We start from the raw sequence: 24,261 nt of genomic DNA, 5'->3' as shown, positions 1-24,261 counted from the left end.
AAAAGGGTTGCATCAGTGAATGACTTGTTCATCCTTTGTTATTAAGATGTTTGATGCCTGAGGATGAAAGCCAGTGGTTTTCAGGGTTGTCTCTGATGACACCATAGAGATCGGATTCTTTGAATCCATGAATTTACGTTAGCAATGATTGGCAATTATTAATGAAAATATTAATTAATTTTAGTTTGAAATCAAGAGTTGTGTTCAAAGATGGACGACGATTCTAATTTAAGACTGCAAGCGTTGGAGGTTGTCTACTCGTCAATACAAGATCAACTTGATGGTCTTACTAGATTTGTGCAGTCCGATGATCCTGACATTGTCGAATTGGAAGTCAGGTATCAAGCAATTTTACCAGTGTTAGATCGGTGCTCGAGGGCAGTGCAGGAGGTAAAACGTCTTGACCCTCGTCACGACTGCGATTTCGACGCATTCGAAGCCCAGTATTTTCGGGCATTAGCCCGCTGTCGAGTGTTGAAAGCCTCACAAAGTCACTCACGGCCCTCAGTCCAAATGATAGCGGATTCGGGAGCACCAGTCACTTTGGTTTCTTCTAATTTGAATCTAAATTTGAGGTCATTGACCAAATTACTCTTGGTACTTAACCTCAAAATTACTTAACCAAATTTGAGAGCCACAAGATGGTAACAAGGCGGTGCCGGACACGGGAGCTGTCAGCAATAGATTTCGGGTGCAGATTGCAAAACGACGGTGGTGGCGCGACTGCGGATTGCACAGGAGTTAGGGCGCTCCGCGAGAATATTATGAACAATACCTATATGAAGCGTGTGGCTCATTTTAGAACTTTGACTTTTAGAAGTTTTCTTGACCGGACTGCGGGCCGAACGCTGCCTTTTTTTAACGGTATATTACAGAGAAGTGCAGGTAAAGGGGAATTATGTCGATATAAAAGAAGGGGCAGTGGACTGATTAATCGGAATAACTGGTCAAACAGTGGTTGCCCATTTTTGAGAGTGATTCTTTTCGCTCTATAAATGTTTTTACTTTTTTCTTTAGGCCTTGTCTCCACGGGCCGTTTCACGAGATTTGTCCCAGCGTTAAATTCCACTAACGAAGTTGAGAAAAATATTGAGTTAATCAATATTTTTCCCAGTACCAAGTATGGTACTTGTACCTCTAGGACCCACTGAGAGGAGAGGAAGAAGTGAAACGAATTGTGCGATATTTAATTCATTACTCCATTGTTAATGTTCGTTTCGTTAAAATAATGTGTATAATTGTCAACTGAGTGCAATTAGTATTTTAATCCCGGTTAAATACTCGACTTTATCTAATTTATCTTCTCGCGCAAACTAGTCGCAGGACTGTATGAGCCCCGTCCCATGGAGACGGTAACTGGGAAAAATCCCGGAAGTTTCATTCCTGCGATTCGAACTTGGGACGAATCCTATGAAAACGTCCCGTGGAGACAAGGCCTTACCTTTCTCCTCTTGTATTTTAATCCCCCTAAGTTGAGAAAATGACAATTCTATATCTACCAGCAATCCCCCCCCCCCCAATCACGTCATCGGGACACCCATCAAGGACGCCATAGACTCATCCGTTGATGACGTCATGGAGGCACCTGTCGATGACGTCGATGGAAACGAGTCTCGTTGATGACGTCATGGAGTCATCCTTGGATGACGTCTTGATAATGGCATTTTGAGGTCACATCCAGGGTACCAGTTGATGGTGACGTTACAACACAAACCATAATTCATGTATATACATTTATTGCTAATTAGTTTTTGATGAGTCAATATTTTCTAAATTTCTAATTTTTAATAAATTTTCCGCTTCATATATAAAACCTACTTTAGCATGTACCTACAGCATCAACTTGTTTTGAATCCCCCGCCACCTCTTTTTAAAAGTCAGAGAGTTTTTAGAATCTTGTCCATCTGTATTACAGGTCGTCAATTTTTACAGCCCACAAGCTGTTCGTTGGTTCCTCAGATGTCCGATTCAATTTAGAGATTCAATTCTTCAATCCCGCGGCCAAAATTTGTTTACATCATACGAGCGCCCTAACTCCTGTGCAATCCGCAGTCGCGCCACCCGTCGTTTCGCAATCTGTAGTGCACCCGAAATCTATTGCTGACAGCTCCCGTGTCCGGCACCGGTAACAAGGCCGACGACGAGTCAGACCGACTCGCAGCGAATCAAGAGCCCCGTGCGCCGTTTGAAAGCATGGACGATGAGGGTTCGGTTCAGGCTTTGACGAGCTTTGATCTTTCGCATTACGCCTAGAACATGCATCTTAAAAAAAAAAAAAAAAAAAAAAAAAAAAAAAAAAAAAAAAAGTATACAACTTTTTCGTACGCGGCCAAATTAACAAGGAAACCCGTCGTTATCAATTGTGGGAAGTTTGAAAATATTCGCAAATGAAGCTAACTCAATTCCCTAAATATATCATTTTCAGAAGAATAAAAATGCCAAATAGCTCTGCCAGAGTTAGATGCAATTACATTTTAAACTCCGAGCAAATCAGAAGTCTACGGGTCAATGCATGCAGTGACTGGACCGACCGGCGCGGCGCAAAATTTGGTCTTCCGTGCTAAGATTCAGTTACGTAGCAAAGACTTCATTACCGATAAAATGGCGGGGGCGGGCAGAGCGGGAGCGGAGGGACGGCTCATAGCATCAATTAGGGACAGGTTTAACGACTTTTTAAACGCGCCGGCTACGTCAATTATGAATGCGGCCAGGCTACATCGATCGCGGGTCGCAGAAACAAAGCACGTCATAAATAATGGAGAAAGAAGCAGATTGTTCCGCCGAACGCAGGGCCGCAAAAACTTCCAGGCATGAGGGTTTTCGAGGCACAACAACATTTTTGAATGGTTAGGGACGTAGCCGCGGGCAGACCCTTCGACCGGAAAATTTCCCCGAAATACATCATTTTTTGTGATTTTTCTGATAAAGATGTGTTATTAGGTGATGAAATGATGATTTATTTGGAAAGAAGATATAAAATGCTTCTTTTGGAGTTAGGTTAGGAGGTAAAAATATATCTGGCTCTATATCCGGAATCATCAGCATTTCGCATTTTCAGTTTTTACTCAAGATATCATCCAACACAGCACTTCCAACGCACAGAATCAGTTTGTGAGCGGGTATCCTCTGCTCTGTTTTGCCAACAAGGATATGAATATCGGCGTCCTCCTCAGAGTTAAAAATAAAGGCAAATCTTTCAGCCAGAACTTGTTTATCACCCTGCCAGTCGTTGGGTAAGTCTGATGGATCTTCAACTTCTTGTTTGATCTGATTTGGTAGAAGTTTTAAGTCTCAGTCGTTTTCATCTGTGGGGACCCTCTCTTTATTAATATGCTTTTGTATTGTGGAAGTCATCATACCTCGAGGTATGTACGAAATTCCGTTTATGTTACCATGTTACGGCTGAGGAGCGTACTCACCCTGATGCTAAATGAAAATGTCTCTGCATGGGCAGAGGAGTCCCCCAAGCATCATTTACAAAAAGACAAAGTAAGTTGTGGTGTTTTTATTTCATTTTACGCTTTCAAAATTATTAAAAATGAGGACCCTAATATGTTCTTTCATGTGGATATTTTGAGACACTATATGTACACCTCTGTCAAAGCTTCGGTAGAAGTATGCTAAGTTTTCTGTGATTTTAAATTTGTGAGCCCCTGTATAGCTCGAGATTCCCTGTACAAATCCCCCACTTTCATTTTACTTCTTTTTTTGAATTTATTAAACGTATTTTAAGTTATGAAAAAGCTTCGGTAGAAATATGCTCAGTTCTCTGTGATTTTAAATTTGTGAGCCCCTATACAGCTCGAGGTTCCCTCACCAAACCCCCCACTTTCATTTTACTTCTTTCGTTGAATATATTATAAGCACCTTTTTTAATTTAGTATTCACGGAAAAAACAAGACTAGTGTTGAGCACTACTGGCCGTTTAGTGGGGAGTAGTTGAGGGCGGGCGTCTAAGCGCTGTACAGCTCAACACCGGAAGGCAGTACAGGTGGGCACTGAACATCAGTAGTGCTAATCAGATGCCGCGAGACGTAGTTGCGCTTAACAGGTGTAAATTCACCCACGAGACGTCGGAGTCACGATAGCCTGGTGGTAACGCGCTGGTCTTCCACCGGCGCAACCCGAGTTCGATCCCAGGCGGAGGCGTTTCATATTTTACGCTCGCTCCAAAGTCACTTTAGGGCTTGACACTACTTCTTCCTTAGTGACCCAGCCTCGAGCTGTTTAGTGCCCAGCACTCCTCTGACTTGCTGGCTCCATTTGACCTAACCCTCGTTAGTGCCCAGCACTAACATGTAGGTCCCAACCCTAAACTCGTTTTTTCCGTGTTCTTTTCTGGTCAGACCTAGCTTTTTTTTGTTCTTTCATGTTTATTTATATTTATTTTAATTGTGTTTAATTTTCATTGCCATATTTTAATCTTGTTCATATTCATGTATTTATATTTATTAATTTCTGACTTTTTTTTTTGCCTTATTACTGAATTTTCAGTCATCTTATTTCCTGACCATTGCACTTTTGTTAAAGGCATGTAGAAGTGTCTTTGGATGATAAAATAATATAAAAAGCGTTACGACTTATAGTAACTTTGGAACTTCATGAGTACCTGACAAATTTTAACTTTTCTCTTTCTAGATTCAGGTTCGCATTCTTTCCACATTGGCGAAGCCATCAATAATCCAACTTAATGTAACAATTTACTCTTTAAAAAATTGGATGCTGAGAGACCAGTTTCCTCCAGTTTCAAAGAGCAACATGGACTCTTTCCCGTTAACATTTTCTCGATGAAGGTAAGCATTATAGAATTTTTCCCCCTACAGCAAATTTTAAGGTCAGGCATTCATTTTGCCTCACAAATGAAAAATTTATCTCCCATTATCACTTTCATTCATTTGCGGAACAAATCAGTTCCTTCTTTTTTTCCCCTAGTCAATGTAATGTTTTGAGCTCATGTTAAGTTTATGGCTAGTGAAAGTCTTAAAACTTTCCCCATTTATTGTTCCGACAACTAATTGCTGCTATTATCACTTTTAAAAATGCCCATATTTTGGTTGCAGGTTTACATCAAATGCTGGTTTGGAGCTTCTCATGCTGTAGGCGCCCCAAAAAACGACCTGGAACTCATCACAGAATTACAGCAATTCAAAAAGTTCGACCCGTTAGGAGCAAGTGCAGCTTTTCGCTAACTTATTGGTACCTGAGCAAATCGCTAGTTCCACTGTCTCTTTTCGACAGCAGAGTTTCCGCAGAGGAAAAGAGAATGTGCATTCTCAATATGACACCAACGACGCACAGTGGGAAAAACAGCGAATTTAGCGCCGAAAAAGTCGGAAAATCAGCGAAATTGAAAATAGTCAAAATTGGCGTGTATGTGTTTTAACCGTCGACACACATCAGACTCAAATCGCATAGCATTCAAGACGAAAGAATACTCTCCACTGTGACAAATCAAGGAACAAATGAATTAATGTTCCGAAGATCAAGCGGGAGGTCTATAGTTCCACGACCCTCGATACCGCTACTACTCTAGCTCAATTCAATTTCAATAAAACCAAAGAGCATGAAAAACCTCCACTCGCGCAAATAATGACAGAACGTGGCCGCAGGGTGAGGGAGAGGGGGTGATAATGTGGGGATGCCGCAATATTTATAATGAAAAAGCTAAAATTTTATGTCTTTTGACCTGGTTGCCGGATAGTGATAAGAAAACCCATTTAATCAGCAAATAAGAAAAATTTTCTCCATTCATCTCGACGAAAAGCACTATCAGATACAGAGCTAGACAAGAACAGAATATTTATTTTCCTCTGAACGGCTCAAAAGTTGTTTTGCATGTTTTAACAGAACGTCATATGTTAAGCTAAAACCTTCATTTCCCCTCGTGCATACGGGACAAGTTTATTATTCAGGATATTACTTAAAGTTGCATTAAAAATTACATAAATGTTGTTAATTTGTGGAAAAGTGGAGATGGACAAGCCTTGCTAAAATGTGAACTACTAAAACTTTTAGGGGAATATTTACAACTCATTTCATGAAATCTCTAGTATGAACGTGAAAACCTTCTAGACAACTGGCCACGCCTACTGAGAGCAGAGTTTGATTGAAAATTGTAACAGAAAGATCTAAAAGAAGAAGAAAAAAAAACCCTCTCAAGAATTCATAAATTTGGGTTAACCGGTTGCTAGGGAGTGAGGCAGTTAAGTTCAAAAAATGTACAACACCCCTTTTCCATTCTCAAATTAGAAGAATTGTGGCACGCGAGATTTTTTAAGGGAATTTGTTCCTACGAAATGCATTTCTCTCAATGATTAAAGCCGCATGACGGACCCCCGTTTAAAATGTGAGTATCGTAATGCATCAAAGTTTAAATTTTTTGATGAAATATGAATGATCAAAAATTATACCATATAACTCGTATGATTATTTTCCTTTTTTGTTGGTTCACAGAAAATAATTACTAAATGTTTGAAGAAACATAGACTCGAAAGTAACTTTATCTGGGAGAAATTCTCTTGGATCAACGATCACTCCTTAATATTCAACAGTATCATTCCTTTCTATTACTGGCCCTGATGCAACTTCATGTAAAGTTCCCTGGAGAGTCAAAATCTACTAACCTGAAACTGCGTACAACTCTCAGAGATCCAAACACGGATCTGCGGTCTTCTTGTAGAAACCAATTGCTCGATGGGGCCTTTGCTGGGTGACTGGTTTTGTGTCTTTTGGGTGGCTGTGTAAATGAACATTAATATCTAACTCATATCCCTATTTATAAAAATGTACATAATATAACTCAATATAGTGTTCTACGCAGCTTAGCCAGCCTAATTTGGTAATATAATGTATTGATAAACAATATGTAATTTTGAAGATAATCGTAATGGGAATATGATGTAAATTTGAAGATAATAGTAATGCAACGAAGAAATCTCCCATGGGTGTAAATAAGCACACAACCTAGCCCCCTTGGTAAAATCCTACCCAGGATGTGAATAAAGTACCCATTCACGGAAAAAATTAAATTGCTGCTTTAAAAATTCAATTGCTAAAAAAAAGTGACTGCAATGTTCCGATGTAGATTTTACAACCAGAAAATGTTACTTTAACCACTATTGTGAGCTAATTGAACCATGGGGGTGGTTAAAGTAGCATTTTCTGGTAGTAAAATCTACATTGAAACATTGCAGTCACTTTTTTTAGCAATTGAATTGTTAAATCAGCAATTGAATTTTTCCCGTGTTCTATCTATCTATCTTGTAAGAACCAATCTCCGGAGAATAACTGCACATGGCAACCTGGCAACCCTGTCTAATTGTTATTGATGTTGAAGATTCAATGGCACGTGAAAACACTTCCATTATTTCCGCAAATGATTAATCGTCGACGGCCAGAGGCGCTCCCACTCCGCCCCCTCCCGCCTTCGTCCCCCACCCCCGCTCCTTGGCGCGCCCCAAAATGCCAGCCGCCCCGCCGAATGACGCGCCATTTGCTCGTATGTAAGAGCGTGAAAGACAAAAGAAGGAGCAGCCGTGCCGCACATCCTTCCCGAAAATTCGATAGTCGATTTTTTACTGTCTTATCGGAAAGATATTTACGCAACTTCCGGAAACTTCCTTGAGGAGATCGGTCAGCGTACTCAGGTTACTCGAATAATGCTCTCTTAGTTGAATGAATTCAGATTAGAGCTGTCACGAACTTTTGCCTTGGCGAAAAGAAGAGATGTCTCTTGAGGAAGAGTGCGCAGATTGGATCGAGTCAATGGGAGAGGTCGGACAAAATTTGGGAACTTTCAACGCTTTAACTCCGTTTTTCACTGGAAAAAAAAAACACATTGGATCTAGAGTCCAGACACTTAAAAACATCGACGAGAAAAAATACTCTTGATTCGATCAGATTTAAGCTTAGATCAAGAACCAAGCCTCTTAAATTGAGCGGATTTCCTTTTGATTTAAGCTTTAATTGAGCGGATTTCCTTTTGATTTAAACTTAAATCTGATTGAATCGAGAGTCCTTTTACTTGTCAATGTTTTCAAGAGTCTGGACTCTAGATCCAGTAATGATTGCAGTAATTTGACTGCAAAGAATGTAAGTTGCACAATCTTAGCAGCATTGGAATGCTCTTGATTCCTTTTTGCAAAATGTAATCCATAAATGATCATCAACTAGCCGTGATGCCGTGAGTCCTTACAGGCGTGGAGATGGAGAAAATTACCACAAGAATCCCACATATTTTAACGTAATTTTATCCGAGATATTTCGCATTGTAATCAACAATTTTTGCGGTCGAACTTCAAACCACGAGTTACTTCCAAGAGACACGTGCAGAGAGACTGGGATCCGTATGAGGGCGGCAAAATGGCGGCGTGGTAGTTTCTCCGCTTTCCTCCGTTGCTAAAGCGACCACATGGAAGAGTAAAATATGATATATACCTGTCCGCGGTTTCGGTGCAAAACGCTTCTGTCGAGGTGTGGTGGCAACACGGCTCTTGTTCTTCGGTTTTGACTCTTGTAATACAAGAAAAAAGCTACTTGACTGAAGTAGTGGTTGTATACTTTGCCCTCACCCTCTTTGTACACTGCGAACGTCCCATTCCCCTTTAACGCCGAGTCTTAAACATACCTGGGCACTAAATAAGCAGCAACACGCCCGAGTTCTCGCTCCGTTTTCCTTTGCCTCGATTTCTTCTTCCCTTTTCATTTTTTTTTCACTCAGTAGTTTTGCCAATCCCGTTGCGAAATTAATATTTCAGACCTCGCTTTTCATTTAATTTCTCTCGTGTCACCTTCCTCTTTCCGTCTACTTTTATCTTCGTTTTGAGCCACAAGGCCCTCAAGTTAAAGCAGGAAAAGGGATCAGAGGATCTGAGACGGGTAAAGAGTCCAAGAACCGTGCCTTCCCTTCATCTTTGACTTTTGTCTTCCGTTTCCTTGTCCTGGAAAGTTTATTCTTCCCTGGGTTTTACTTTCCGCGCCGAAAGCATAAAATTTGGTTAAAGTTTCTCTTGTTAAAATTTCAAAGGTTAATTCAATCTAAGTCAACACCGTGTCACTTTTTATCCTTCATCGTTTGTTCTTACAATCTATTTGAGTCGACTGAATTCGCCGAACCACGAGATGAAAATCGGGCATTTCAGGATCTTAGAACGTAATATTATGCGGCTACAGACCGAACGAAAAACTAAAATTGTACACTTCCTACAAAACCAGAAGACACTGAAACTGCTACACTGGAAAAAAAAACATTATATCTAGAGTCCAGACTCTTGGAAACATTGACAAGAAAAAATACTCTCGATTCAATCAGATTTAAGCTTAAATCAAAAGGAAATCCGCTCAAATTAAGAGGCTTGGTTCCTCTTGATTTAAGCTAAAATCCAATTGAATCAAGAGTATTTTTTCTTTTTCCTGCACTAAACAAGTTGAATTTCTATCTTATGGCATCTTTCGCACGAACTCGTCACAATAATCGATTCAGACTTTTGGAATATTGATCAAGTTGGTGGATAAGAATCTGAAAAATAATCGACAACGCATCCTTAGCACACAATCGCGAAGGTTTGGTTGCTCGATACCGCCGTGGTCTGAGGCCTTACCGTGTGGCAGGTTAAATGACGGTTGAATAAAAGAAACTTCGAAGAAAACCAACAAAATGTGGATTCACAGGAAAACTTTCAGGCAAAAGAAGGCTGGGAACACATATTGCCCTTGCCTGGGCAAAGCACAAAGTTTCAAAAAGCGCCATTAAAGTCTGAGGCGAAGTTCCACGCCGTTGTCATACCGACTGGCAGTTATTCCGAGTCGTGTTACATGATGTTCAAAAAAAAAGGGACCAATCTGCGGTTCTCCGGGGAAGGTTTTGAATTACAGAAAACTGCAGAACACGTAAACCTCCATTCCACGAGGCAGCGCGGCGTTGAAGAATCTCCGTAAAATTTGGGACTTATCAAAAATAAGAGAAATCCACTCAGCACACGTAAATGGTCCCAACTGTATCGTCAACTTGACATTTGAAAGCTTTCAGAAATGTATCCGATGATGTCTGAGATATTATGTTCACACAGATCGCACTCGTGTATTACGGTTCAAGAAGCTTGGTTTTGTGTTTATATTAAAATGGTGGATAATAAACATTATTTTAACACACATGCCGATGTTGGAACTGGCTATGAAGTCCGTACGAGAGTTTATTTTTTCATTTAAAAAGAAAAAAGAACACATTTTTAATCTGTGAAAAGCGCCCAAGTACTTAAACTGCATTACTTGTTCAACTGCGGTACCGCCCACTGCTAACTTACATCGTATTGGATTTTTGCTGGTGACCATACTTTTTGTTTTTTTAGCCGACACTTTCATGTTGAATGTCTTCGCAGTTAGGTTGAAGGAATGGAGTATTCTTTGCAGATCATCCTCGGAGCTTGCTACTAAAACAGCATCGTCTGCATAACAGATTACATTGATATTCGAGATTATATTGATATACCAGAGTGCGTGACATCGTCAAATTTACGGAAAACGGTAGAAGCCCTGGCCAACAACCAGACCCTCGTAACTGAGCGTGTTCGGTTCTACAGCAACAATCCTATACCTGGCTGCAAATGAGAAGGATTACCAGCTGCCCCGCTATTGAACAATCTTGATGAAATCATCCCACCAGCGTATAATCCTGTCGTTGACTTAGACGACGATTTCCGCGATATCCGTGGAAAGTTAGTCGTACTCGCCAAGGAGCTCCCGACGTACTTTACCCGTCCTGTTGATTATGCCAGCGATGGAAGTAGAACCATGTTAATGTCTAATGACCAGAATGGTATGAGAGTAAGCGATAGAGGCATTCAAGAGTTAGTTGGTGCGTACAATAACTCAATCAAGATAGAGAGAAATATCCCTGAGTTCGACAATGTTCGGCCAGTAATTGCCGAAATACAATTGTATGGAAACTTCTCGCTACACGGAGAACGACCGCTGACCGTAAGTCGGTTCTATCCTGCTTTTGCAACTAGAGATAGATCAGCATCTCCCCAGGTATCCATCATTGGGTGGAAGAATGCGCGTTCTCTTATTTACGCATAATTCATTTGAAGGGTTTAAATCCTGCAACGTAAAATAAATGGATTCCCAAAATTGAATAGATTATTGCAACTAGAGATAGATCAGCATCTCCCCAGGTATCCATCATTGGGTGGAAGAATGCGCGTTCTCTTATTTACGCATAATTCATTTGAAGGGTTTAAATCCTGCAACGTAAAATAAATGGATTCCCAAAATTGAATAGATTATTAAAGACCGACGAACTCCGCCTGTGCCGTCTCTTCAGCGGTACTGCCGGCCCCAAGCCCGGGCTGAGGAGAAGGGTTCGGAGGTAAGGCTGATAGAGGACAGGTCACTCTGGACATTCAGCGAGTACCTAACGCTACTAAACACGAAAAAATGTTACATCGTGCTGTGTGTGCTGCTGAGCAGACGTTTACGGGTTACTCTTATTTGCAGGGGCACATTGATTTATTGATGTTTATTGTGGACATTTGCGGTGCTGATGAATCGTTGCTTTTACATATTTTGAGAAAATTTTCTGTGGGTGATTATTTAGCGTATTTTAAGGATAATTTTGAAAAGATGTGTGAAGAAGTGTTGAAGCGCGAATACGATTGGGAAAAATTCGGGTTTCCTGATTTGATTACGTGTTTCATTGCTCGTGTTGACATGAGCAGAGAGTTAATAGGGGAATTCGCTGATGTTTTTATGGTTTACGGGATTGAAAGTTTAATTTATTTGGCAATAGCGAGGTGGAAACAACAGCTAGACTGGGTTGACTCTCATCTACATTTATTCACTAAATTAACAGATAAAGTAGAACGGGCGAATTTTAAAAGAAAGTATGAAGATTTTAACTATGCGAATTGCCCTATTGACTGGTATGAAGTTTTGGATGATTGGAAGTTGTATTTGCGCGATAATGAAAATTGTGTTAATGAAGAAGTGTTAATTGAAGAAAGCGATTGTGAATACGACATCAATTCCGATGTTGAGAGCGTAATAGACTTCCAAGACGACAAAACTGAAGATTTTGACGTTGGAGATTTCGCATCCGAGACGCTGTCTGTGTTTGATTCTTCGATAGTAACACCCGAAAAAGAAATCAGTGAATCTACGATGCGGAGTCTGGTGACGTCTCAAGGTGTGAAGTGTGATAAATTGTTAGAGTGTGATGACAAAATTGATGCAGCGAGTTTGCTCTCACGCGCTTCGTCGAAAAATTCTTCTATGGACTCTGTGATTAGTAGTGTTGTTCTGAGTCATAGTTCACATCCTTCTATCGCGTATTCAAGGTTATTTACCTATAAAATGAAAAAGGAAAGTAAGACTACCAACGAAGTGAGAGAACTTTTTCCCATTGATAACAGCTCCAAAAAGGTGGGAGTAGTAGATTGGCATAACTACCCTGGGAAAGTTAAAGTTGGCGTTTATTTTTCTTCAAATTGTACTGATAAAAGAGATCCGTTTATCGGTTACGGCGCCGAAACTCTGTTTGGTTTTAAAGAGTTAACTAAAAAACGCGCGAAGCGTGCGTACGCGGTTTACGGTGAGTGGTCCGGTTTTGTCGTCACGCATGACAATAGGTTTATTTTATTTATTTGTTGTTATTCAAAATCTAGAGCCGATTCTGATAGGGCTGCCGTCAAATCATTTTTGGATTGGTATCCTGAAACGGGGAACGCGGTGTTTAATGGAAATGGAGACAGATGATAAACTCGCAATTTATCAAACGATTCTTTTTGCGAATAGATCAATTTCTTTGGTTCAATATCGAAATTCTCAATATGAAGATATAGTTAAAATGTACGCTGCATCGCCGTTTTCTTCCCCTGCACCTAATATAGTCGACGTTTTCCCGAAATTGGATGATGAAGATTTGGGTTATGAGAGGCGGCCGCCTTATCTTGTCGGTGACGGACCAAAAGTTTATTTTAGGAACAGTATGACGGAGTATTTGCACATAGAAAAGAACACCGTTAAAGTTAAACTTAAAAAACACGATTGGGTTATCAAAATTTTAGAGTCTGAATTTAATGCTACCAACGTGCCTCCGGTAAAAGGACCCATTTTTCTCGTGGGAGAAATAAAAAGCCTCGGTAACAATAATTTAATCGCAGGATTTTTAAAACATTGCAATCGAGATACAGCTTCATCAGATGCTGATAGCTAAATTGTGAACAGCCTGTAAAAAGACAAAATATTTTCCATAACATAAAAATTAAGTAATTTGCATGACTCCGGTGATGGCGATTCTTGAAACTTGGCAACATTATTTTTCTTTCATTTAAATGTAAGTAAAACAATCGATTTTTGAGGCAGCTCGCCTCACATAAATCGATAAATGCAATGGATTTAAATGAAGGAAAAACAGTATTGCCAACTTGCAAAATCGCCACTGCATGACTTCAATCAAAAGGACATAAGCATGGGGACATGCAATTGTCAAAAGAAGGTTCAACTGTTGCAGACAAAGTTACATTTTGGAGCCCGATGCGTGAAAACTCATTGTGGGAATCAGACGGTTGAAAGATCCTTTTTTAAAGATGGTTATTGGTCAATGCAAAGAGGAGAAAAATCTAGTGACCTCTTTAGTTAAAAATACACTCCTTTTTGCAAACGATGTAAAATTGCGCCTCTCAACATATGGTAGAGTTTCTTTTCACAGAAAGGTCATGTAGATGAGCTGGTCGAGTATCAGGGCACTCCAAAAAATTCCTGAGTTCCCTTTATGGGTTGGAATTACTCTCGGAGTATCGGTTCGAGACACTTCATCCCCAAGGTACTCTCATTAGGAAGCCCCGCCGAACTGGAGTGCCTCCCACTCCTTTGAGCTATGAACTTCCAGTGCGTTCATCCCACTCGGATGGAAATAATCTGTGAGGCGACGACGCACTGTTCACCATTACATGCGTCTGATAAGAATTCGGGTTTAATCTCAAGTTAAAACGAAAAATCATGTTACCCTTGTAGACTTCGAATAACTTTTGTTTTCAATCGCTGCGCTGGCCATGATTAATTTTGAAATTTTTTCAGAATCCGGAATTAGTGATTCCCTTTTTCTACTGCTAACTATGAATGCTAGTTTCTCTGTGCGGTAGGTTTGCTTTAAACGAATAAAATGCACTTAGCTACGTGTTCTGCATACGTAAATTTTGGATGCGAAAACATGGCTTAATGGTGCATTAAATCATACTCTGCTTGGAGATTCAATAAGACTGTGAATTTTTCCGCGCTCACTAGTGTAAAAAATGTGCAAAATGAATAATTTCAGAAAAAGCCAACAACTGCATAAAACACCGCGACTGAATCACAATATTTTCGTATAAAATGAGGGATAAAAATGCTTTCAACGAGAATAACAACATTATAACAATATTTTAACAAAAAAGCATCATTTTCTCCCTTACTCATGAAGAGGACTTGGGGCGTCGATGCACTTGCCGGAGCTCTTCGAAAATTCTGAGCGCCTTCAATTCTTTCTACGGGCAACATCGGCGGCTTCTGATCAAGTATAGTTGCATTCGGCCCCTGACGGCTCGTGCTTTCGATCTAACTCTATAATTGATATTGAAGGCGCTGATATTGAAGTGTGGAGGCGTATTTTTCTTTTAAACGCTTTGCGTCGTTCGTAAAAGAAAAACGGATCGAATGAGAATTCAAATGCAAACATCAATCAATTTCAGTAAAAGTTGAAGAAAAATCGCGAGCATTTTTGCGTAAAAACATGCAACGACTCTTTTAGCGAGGCACAGGAAAGAACAGAAATCGTAAGACTTCCTCACAGACCAGCATACTCATGCTTTGCAATAACGCATAAAGAAAAAAAAACGAAAAATAAAGTTCATATATGCAGTTCTCAGCTAGGTCGAGGCTAAAGCAGAACGTGAGAAATAGTTTTCTATCAAAATTTTCCGAAAATATTTTCGCCGCTAAAGTAGTCGAAAAGACTCTTTATTTCACAAGAGAAAAAGTCCTCTGGAGAAAGTAAATTCCATGTAATTCACTTAACTTCCCCTGAGACTCCCTTCATCAGCTAGATGGAGATATTGTGATATTCCCAGGAAACTCATTTAAGTGTCCCCAACTATACTTTTAATTCAGGAGGTCGCAAACCTTGTACTGGAGAACTACGAGTGGTCATGAGCCTCATTGCACTGCCGTTCTAAGTAAGAATGCCGTATGAACATTCGAGAATTGCCAGATTTCCCTTAATAAAATGTTTATTTTTGAGGAAAGATATGAATATTTTTCCTTGAAAGTTTCAGGGACTTCCGTTGAAATTGGGAACAAAATTATCTGAAAAATTGGAGGGAAATATTGATAGGTTTACCAGGAAATTGGTGTTTCATTAAAGGAAATTTGGCAACGTCTGAAGGCTTATACGGCGTTCTTCCTCGCTTGAAGGCTCATACGGCGTTCTGCCTTAGCACAGCGGTATACTTGTTGGTCTTTTGTGGAAGTTGGGGTCACGTATGGTGTGAAGCGCCTGCTCTCCCGAAGTCCCGAAGGACGCAGGACATAACGATGCTTCAACAACGTCAATTTCCCGATATCGGACCCTTGTAAAAAGGCCTCTCGCCGGGGCGGGAACAGGGATTTCCATGGCACGTCGCGAACTTGGCCGGCGCTTCTCGAGGGCGAAAATCTTGGCGCATTACGAGCGTGACAGAGGCAGGCATATCTGCACGGGCGTTTTTATTAAACCATAAATTTCGAGCAACCTGACTCCGGCGTCGCAAAAAGGTTCTTTTCACCGGTGTATTGTTAACGGCGACCTGGAGCGGCTTCCAGCTTCGCCGGTGTTGCCAAACCGTGATACAACCGTCCGCTCTTCGCCGTGATGCCCGCGGGTAATTTACACGCCGGATGGAGTATCACTTAATTTGGCAATACTTGTGGGTGCTCCATTCCGTCGCCGGTAACGAACTGCGACACTTGCCCCCGCCGTGGACCGAACCGAGTACGTATTTTCACGGACCCGACAAAGAACTCAAGGCGATTGTCTTCATTTCCTTATCATTTCCTTTGGGAGTTGAATTTCATAATTCAGTTATCGCGTGTGGTTAACAGGAAAAGCGAACACTTTTGGAGGAATTTTTTTCACGAAATAACTCGTGAAATGTGATAGGTTACCCACCAGGCGAGGACTTTCTAACTTCGTTAGAAACATCAGGATCATTTTGAACTCCAAGCGCGGTTTCCCATTTCTTGTTTTGAGGGGGAACGCAAAGCAGGCTGTGAATTACATTACAACTCAGATTTAAGGTGTTAAGTTCTCAGGGTGACAAAAGTTCAAAAAAGTCAAAGAGTTTTATTTTGTGACGGAACGGGCAGAGCTCGGTGATCGCGATGCGAAGGGCTCAAGTAAAACAGGCTCAACAACTTACACACAAGTGTGATTTCATCACTTCATTTTCAGTTACAAAATACAATATTTAATAACAATCAAACGTTGATAGTAATTTACCAAGAGTCCAATTACTCAAAGCCTGAAACTAATTTACAGTCCTCCTACCTTGTATTAGGTTTATTAACTGAGAAATTCTGCCTAGCTAAAATGGGCAAGCATATTCCTGATTAAAAGGAAGCAGCTTTTATACCCGCTGGAAAACAAAAGTCTTATGGACCCTGCCTGAGTCCAGGCTCTTAAAAAAATTGCGAAGAAAAACTACTCTCGATTCAATTGGATTTTCGCTTGAATCGAAAGAAAATCCGCTTAAATTAAGGGGCTTGGCTTTCGATTCAAGCAAAAAATCCAATTGAATCCAGAGTATTTTTTCGTGTCAAATTTTTGAAGAGTCTGGACTCTGGATCCAAGAAGCTTTTTCCCCGGTGTCAGCTTTGAAAATAATAGTCGGCATTCTTCAGTTGAGGCATTTTCATAGGGAATTCAGTGCCGTATATGTCGGGGCGGTGCAACGGCACGTCAAGCACTTCGACTCCAATATCCAAAAAAAGGAGCGTTTGGAATTATTGGACCAGTCGCCGACGACGATCTGCAGATGTTCCGACAGAGGGGACAGGACGCGGAAACGTCCTCAGTGAAGTTAAATAACGCTCGACGATGAAAGATCCACTTAAGAGCATTTTATCATTTTATATTGAACGGAAATGAGGTTCCTACAAGCGGAAAACGAGACTGCGTCTTTCTATTCGAATGTCAATAGCGTAGTTGCCGCGGCGAGCTCGGATGACGTTTACAACGGAGCCGGGTGGAGGGATCCCGTTTCTGGCGATCGGAATGACAACGCGGGTCAATAGCTCGACTCCGTAATCAGACCTGGAGATCTCGCGCACTTCAGAGGGGTTTTCTCAATACCAACACTTTGAGGTTATGCCATGGCTCTACCTCTCTTACTCGGCACAGTTGCTGGGTCATACAGAAATATCACAACTTTCGCTTTTTCGCTGCTACGAAGAGACAGAGTTCTACACTGGAAAAAAACCACATTGGATCTAGAGTCCAGACTCGTGAAAACATTGACAAGAAAAAGGACTCTTAATTCGATTAGATTTAAGCTTAAATCAAAAGGAAATCCGCTCAAATTAAGAGGCTTGGTTCTTGATTTAGGCGTAAATCTGATTGAATCAAGAGTATTTTTTCTTATCGATGTTTTGAAGAGTCTGGACTCTAGATCCAATGTCTTTTTTTTTCCAGTGCAGCTGTAAAATATAAGGTGCATACAGTCGCAGGCTAATAAACTGGTTTGTTAAATGCAAGGACGAACGGTCACAGTTTGTATGTTGAAGTAAAAATTTCAGAATTTTACAGCATACCCAAAGGCGAGAACAGTTTTTTATTAATCGTGTTTCAATAATAGAGTATATTTCTTTCGCTATTGTTTTTTCGAGTATTTATTCCAAGGAAGTATAAGATGCATATAAGGTCGTAGACTGATAAACTGGTTAGTTAAATGCAAGGGCAAACGGTCACAGTTTGTATGTTGAAGTAAAAATTTCAGAATTTTACAGCATTCCCAAAGGCGAGAACAGTTTTTTAACAATCGTGTTTTAATAATGGAGTATATTTCTTTCGCTATTGTGTTTTCGAGTACTTATTCCAAGAAAATATAAGATGCATATAAGGTCGTAGACTGATAAACTGGTTAGTTAAATGCAAGGGCAAACGGTCACAGTTTGTACGTTGAAGTAAAAATTTCAGAATTTTACAGCATTTGTAAAGGAGAGAACTATTATTTGTCAATCATGTTTTAATAATGGAGTAAGTTCCTTATAAATTTTAAGAATGCTGCTAAAAAGACCGCTTTAATAGCAGGAGAAAAGACTGGCCTGAAACATGTTCAAAGGGAGGCCACAAAATCTTCTCAGTCAGCGACGAAAGACGATGGAATGATTGATTGATAATAGAGTATGTTTCTTATAAAATTTAAGAATGCTATAGAACGTCTTGCCGGGCAGTTGCATCTTCAACGACATATGGTTGTCCAATGATAACTATAAAGATTAGCTCATCCGAGTCTCAGATGATAATAAAAGGGCAGCATGTGCGTTTTGTGGTGGAAAGTCCTTTATAATGGTCACGATGGGCAAATCTGCTGTTAAAAGTCACTTGAAAGAGAAAAAACATCTGGAGAACGCTCGGCGTTTCAGAAATAATCCTTCCACACAACAGAGAAGTGTTGATTCGGAGATGGAACAAATTTCTACCATACAAGGAGAAAACTGTGCACTTAGGAAAGAATTGTGAAAAATTGCTTGAAAATTCTGAAAAAATGGCTTACTTTTAAAACTTTTTTGTAATATACATATGATCAAATGATTCCTGAATTCCTTTCACAGGTTACCTCCCTTGTTCCGTTTGTACCCTGTCGTGACAAAAATGTGTGCCTTTGTGGCACTTTATAACACGACGGGACCCAATCAGAAATGGATTCTGTACATCTTGACTGTGACTTCGAAGGTGCTCCGACTTACAAGAATAAGAAAAACCACAGGAGGAAAGTGTAAGCTGGGATACCGAATGCTTGGCTGTCACCATAAAAAAACTCTGACTTACGCGGAAAAAAAAAGAAAGAAATAAATAAATAGAAAAAATAATAAACAAGTCCGAGTAAAAATTTTTACCTTGAATAGATCCTTTAATCTAAAGGTATTTGGATGATTTGTACCTGCAACATAGAAAGAAAAACCATCAGCTAAGTATTCAATTTAAAAGATAATTTTGAGGAATCACAGCAGCATTTATCTGGTAACTGAACGTGACACGGGAGCAGGAATCTGCGCCAAAAGTAATTGAAAACTATCCGCAGACTGGTGGTCCCACGCTGAGGGGATTTAATCGCGTAAAAACCCGACAACTGAGTGCCCTGAAAGGCTTTGATCAAACGAACGCAAGAGCGACGAAATAAAAAATTCACCTCGAGAGAAACGCGGGGAACGTGCACAATCATTTCTACCGCGATCGAAAACTTTAAAAAAATAACATAACGAGCGAGTTGAAAGTCTGAAAGCGAGGAGGAGGGATTTTAAACGTCGGGGCGCGGAAAGGGACCGACGAGGGGGAGGAAGCGGCGACGAATAAAGAAATTGGATTTTTCTCCGAGGAGAAAACCAGAACCGCAACCACGTCGCTTACAACATAATAATAATTATAATAAGGGCCAACTCTCTGCGAATATTTACCTGAAAAGTAAATCCTACTCCGACGATTGCCATGTTTAAAGACTGAACGGACGATTTACTTTACGGAGAGAAAAAAATATATAAGCTGGATCTTCGACCTTACAACGCTTAACTGAAACTTATAACAAAATAATAACAATTATAATAAGGGGCAACTGCGACTCTCTGCAAATATTTACCTCAAAACTAAATCCTACTTTGACGATTGCCATGTTTAAAGTATCAACGGATGATTTACTTTACAGCGAGAAAAAAAATATAATAGCTGTATCTTAGAACGGTATTTCAAGGGTAGGAATAAACACAAAATGAGTTTCGAGGATGTAAAAATTGAAAATATCTAAAGGGCCGAGACTTTATGATGTCCTGAGAACCCTATTTTCAACCCAAAAAAAGAGAGGAAATTCGGATACTAACCAAGTCTAAGGCATGTGGATCACAGGTTTTTTCAGTGTTAGCAGGCTTTTTTTGTGTAGTTTTGGACCGTTTTTGTTTTCAGTCTCATCTTGTCTTATCGCGCACCGGTGCGCTTGTGTGGTTTACCCGACGAAATTAGGACGATTTATAATCCTTCACCGGTTCAGCTTCGGTAAAAAGGTGAGCTAAAAACCTTCCTAGCATCATTCTTCCTTTAATTTCACGATTTACATATCCTTTCTCGTACTGATATTGGGTAGAACCAATACCAATTTTGTTTCTATTTCCTTTGAGTGTTTGCGTGTGCGAATGACTGCACAAAGAATAGAGAGACTTTTTTTTCTGAGCTCTTCCTACAGTCACGCTTTAGTAGGAAGCATGAACAAGAGTAATTTCAATCAGGAGCGGCAGTATCTTAGCTCTTTCCGGGAAAAGCTGGAGCAAAATTCCTACTCTATTTCAAAAGCGGATTTAATCGATCCAAGCGAACTAAAAAGCCAGATAAAAGTGCAATAATGATTAAATTCTACTGTTCATTTTTATCATTGCTGATCAATGGTGAAAAAACGGGTTATTTTTAAGATAAATACCTTCTTCTCTTTACCCTGGTGATTTGCATGCTCTGACATAGAGCAATAAAAGATTTCTCTGAGTGACAGCAAAGACTCACCACTTCAACAGCGAGAGAAAATGTGAAGTATTTTATTATAACTCGTTAGTTTGGTGTCAGGAATCGTCAATTGTATACTTTTAAAATTGCCTGCTTTACCGAGTGCCACGAGTCCTAAGGCAAAAAATGCTGCTATGTAAAATCCGTCCTTTTGGATCACTCATCAGCTCATGTAGTTAGAGGCATTCTCGTTGTTCATGATTGCTTCCTCAATCAAGTGCCTTCAGTCATGTCAGCAAAGAAAGGCTGTAAGTATGCTGCTGTCTGTTCAGGACCTGTCCTGGATTACTCACTTGCTCAGTACCGATGCGCTAGGCGCAAGCAGTTTCCTCATTCTGTGATATTCCGATATGCCTGCCTAGGGCCGGATTAAGGGGGTGGCCACATAGGTCTCGGCCTATGGCGGCAAAATGTAAGGGGCGGCAAATTTTGCAATCTTTTTTAATGTAGCTATCAAAAAAAAGAAGGAAAAATCGGATCCAGAAAATAAATTACAAACGAAAAAAGGCGATAAAATCTCTAATTTCCTGAGAGTAAAAGTATAGTAATTTCAAATTTTGTCGTCTTTCGGTGATACAAGAGACAACACCTTTAATTAGTCGAGTTAAGAGGGAAACAAAACACGCAATTTGACCTTGAGCGGAGCGGCGCAGAAGGCAATGATGACGAGGACTGAGATGAAAAGGCGAAGCCCTCGGCGGCGCGTCGGTCGGCATGAAACGCCCAGCGCCTACAAGACTGGATGAATACTTCACGCATTGCGTCAAACATTGCGGTCAGCAGCGGTCGGCGAGAAACGCATAGCGCCTACAAGACTGCATGAATACTTCAAGCATTGCGCCAAACACGGCGCAGCGACGGAAGTTGAAATCATTAAACCACATTAATGTTTGTTCTTTCATATTTTTTTCGTTCGTTTGTTAGAAATGGAAGGCCTTGTCCAAACAGGGATGGGTTTACGGAACTTAACTTTCGCGTAAAGCTCCTAGAACTTTGGTTAGTGTTGACGGAGCTTTCACAAAAAATGTGCCAAACACAAGTAAACGCGTCTCATACACCCCTCTCCCACCGGCACGTTCACTTAACGAATGAGAAGGGGACAGAAAAATACAGGCGGCCCATGGGCGGCAAGTAGATAAATCCGGCTCTGTGCCTGCTGAGTGCCTCCACTTACGTAAGAAAAGGAGGATGACAACACTATCAGCAACTCTCTCTTTACGGATACCATCTTCACACAGAGATTTCTACTAAAAAAATTCCGACTATTCCAAATATCAAGAATTGGGAGTGCACACTTTTTTCATAGAAATCACCTATTTTAAAGAAAAAAATAGGTTTCTACTAAATGTAATAATCTTGAAGCGGCTGCAAAGATTATTGTTCACCACATACCTGTTTTAACGCTCTCTGGCGCTCTGCGACGCCTAACCGCCACAACTCGTCAAGGAGTTGGCACTCCGTCATTTCATTTAAAACCCCTGTTGCCGGCTTTTTAAGTTTGTGTTACTTTTTTAAATGCGCATGCAATTCGTAAAACAGGGTGTTTATTAAAACAGGCTGGTCAAAAATGAGTGCTTTTACAGTGCTTTTTCAGTGCATTCTCAAGATATTCAGTACCTCCTCTGTTTCCGCCGATAAGGCATATCAGCTGGAACGGTCTAGGTCACGGTTTTGGGGGTTGCCATGGAAGCAGTTGGTAGTAGGAAAAAAGTATAGGTTTTTGATAAAACCGGAAAAAGGAAGTTATCGTTCTCTCCTGACTCCAACAGGAAAATTCCGTCTTTTTCAGTGCCTCCATTTGACGAAATTTGAAATTGCGACAAAAATGACAAAAAATAAAAACATTCCGGACCTTTTGGCGGAATTTCCGCACTTTTTCAGTACTTCCGGACCGCTCTTAAAAAATCAGTACTACCGGACTTTCCGGACTTGTAGACACCTTGTAAAAACGACGCGGGCACAATAGCAAATGAACAGAGCATCGAGTTGAATCCGATCCGGGCGGAGTGGTAAAATCGAGACTCGCGCGATTCGCTGACGCCGGGCTCGGAAAGAAGCGGTTTCTCTCTGGGTTGTTTCTGTTGCACCTGCGGGTGTTTATCCGACGCCAGCGCGCGCCCCGCTCACCTTCGTCCTCCTCCGGAATACCTGTAAACAAACTCGGCTGCTCCGCGCGGCGCTTCCGCCAGATGGATGAAACTAAGCAAGTCGAAGTCTCGCGTCTCGACTTGGGGCTTCGGCGCCGATCCATCCCCGAGAAGTACTTGCACAGCTCACACGAGCAACCGCCCGCTCGCACCCTGCCCTTGTTTCCGGGCAGGAGAACAGGGAACGGCGAAAGGGTTTCAGTTTTTAGCTGAGCAGCCTCCAGGCCATGAATCTATGATTACTCACCCAAACCATAATGCACCGCCACCGCGCTCCGCTGAATCACCGTCTGCCCTCCCGCGCCCCTTTCCCGAGTTCACCCCTCTCCGGGGGGTCTCCCGCCGCACAATAGATCGAGTCAGTGGGGGAGATCAGACATAATTGGACGGAGTTAAACAGAAAGGAACCAAGCCACATCGGGATCGAACCAAGAAAAAGAGGTTTAAAGTTTGGCTCCTGCATAAGACTCAATGTAAAAGATAAACTTCAAGTTCAATTTATGCAAAAGTTGCTCCGACAAAAACTTTGAATTTTTGGCGATAGATAGTAGAGCAGTGGTTGAGTTCAAAACCACTCATAACTCAATTTTTTCCAAAATGTGGGTTGGTTCCTTTCTGCTTAACTCAGTCCAATTGGTCGTTTTTCTATCAAACGGAACTATGTGCATTATGACGTGAGCCCTGTTACGCACGTTTTCTTATGGGTCTCAGGGCTCATGTCTTATAATGCACATAGTTCCGTTTGATAGAAATACGTCCAATTTTGAAACTTTAAACGCTCATCACTCCATTAATACGAAACTTCGAGGTTCTGAAACTGGTTTCATTGGTTTCCTCGTGTAATTTTCATACAGCAGTACTCCTTAAAGCTAAACATGAGACGAATTAAACATAAAAATTTGCAGTTTTAGTTAAAAATTTCATGTCCGACTTCGCTAATTGACTCGATCCACTGTGCGCCGTTACCCTGCCAGGCAACGCACCCTTCCCCTCAACGCATGCCCCAACCGCCGCCTACCTCCTTGAGATGACGCCCGGAACTAATCATATTTCTTCGATAGGAAGGGAATAGGGGGATGGAAGTGGAAAAATAATAATAAATACTGAATTAGAAGGAAACGTTCCAGACTCACAAACTAAAATGGGTCAGTAGCGCTAGTCACAGACTTGGACGTATTTCTGTCACACGGAACTAAACGCCAATTTGAGTTCCTTTGGAGGAATTTAGAATGCCGGGTAGCGCGTTCTGTCAAACGGAACTAAGCGCCATTGAAAAGCATTGCGAGGACGGAAGGAGCCCGACGCCCGGCTCCGCCGCCGATCCAAGCGCCCCTCTACCTTCCT

The 24,261-nt window shown here is 41.0% G+C and overlaps 1 protein-coding gene across 3 annotated transcripts in view; it reads right to left on the bottom strand.

Annotated features, from left to right (window-relative positions):
• LOC109042459 (neurotrimin) overlaps positions 1-24,261 on the bottom strand; it is a 540,449-nt gene that overhangs the window by 356,758 nt on the left and 159,430 nt on the right. Inside the window, exon 1 of one of the 3 annotated variants that reach the window (XM_072299995.1) lies at positions 19,126-19,143. The exons of the other annotated variants lie outside the window; for them this stretch is intronic. The gene's annotated coding sequence lies outside the window, so the exon portion shown is untranslated. Of the gene's footprint in view, positions 1-19,125; positions 19,144-24,261 lie in introns of those variants that run through there. 3 annotated transcript variants of the gene reach the window in all.

Source organism: Bemisia tabaci, chromosome 4 (assembly GCF_918797505.1).
Source record: "Bemisia tabaci chromosome 4, PGI_BMITA_v3".
Lineage (NCBI taxonomy): Eukaryota > Metazoa > Arthropoda > Insecta > Hemiptera > Aleyrodidae > Bemisia > Bemisia tabaci.
The sequence above is the reverse complement of the archived record's forward strand: the minus strand, read 5'-3'. Positions and strand labels throughout refer to the sequence as shown.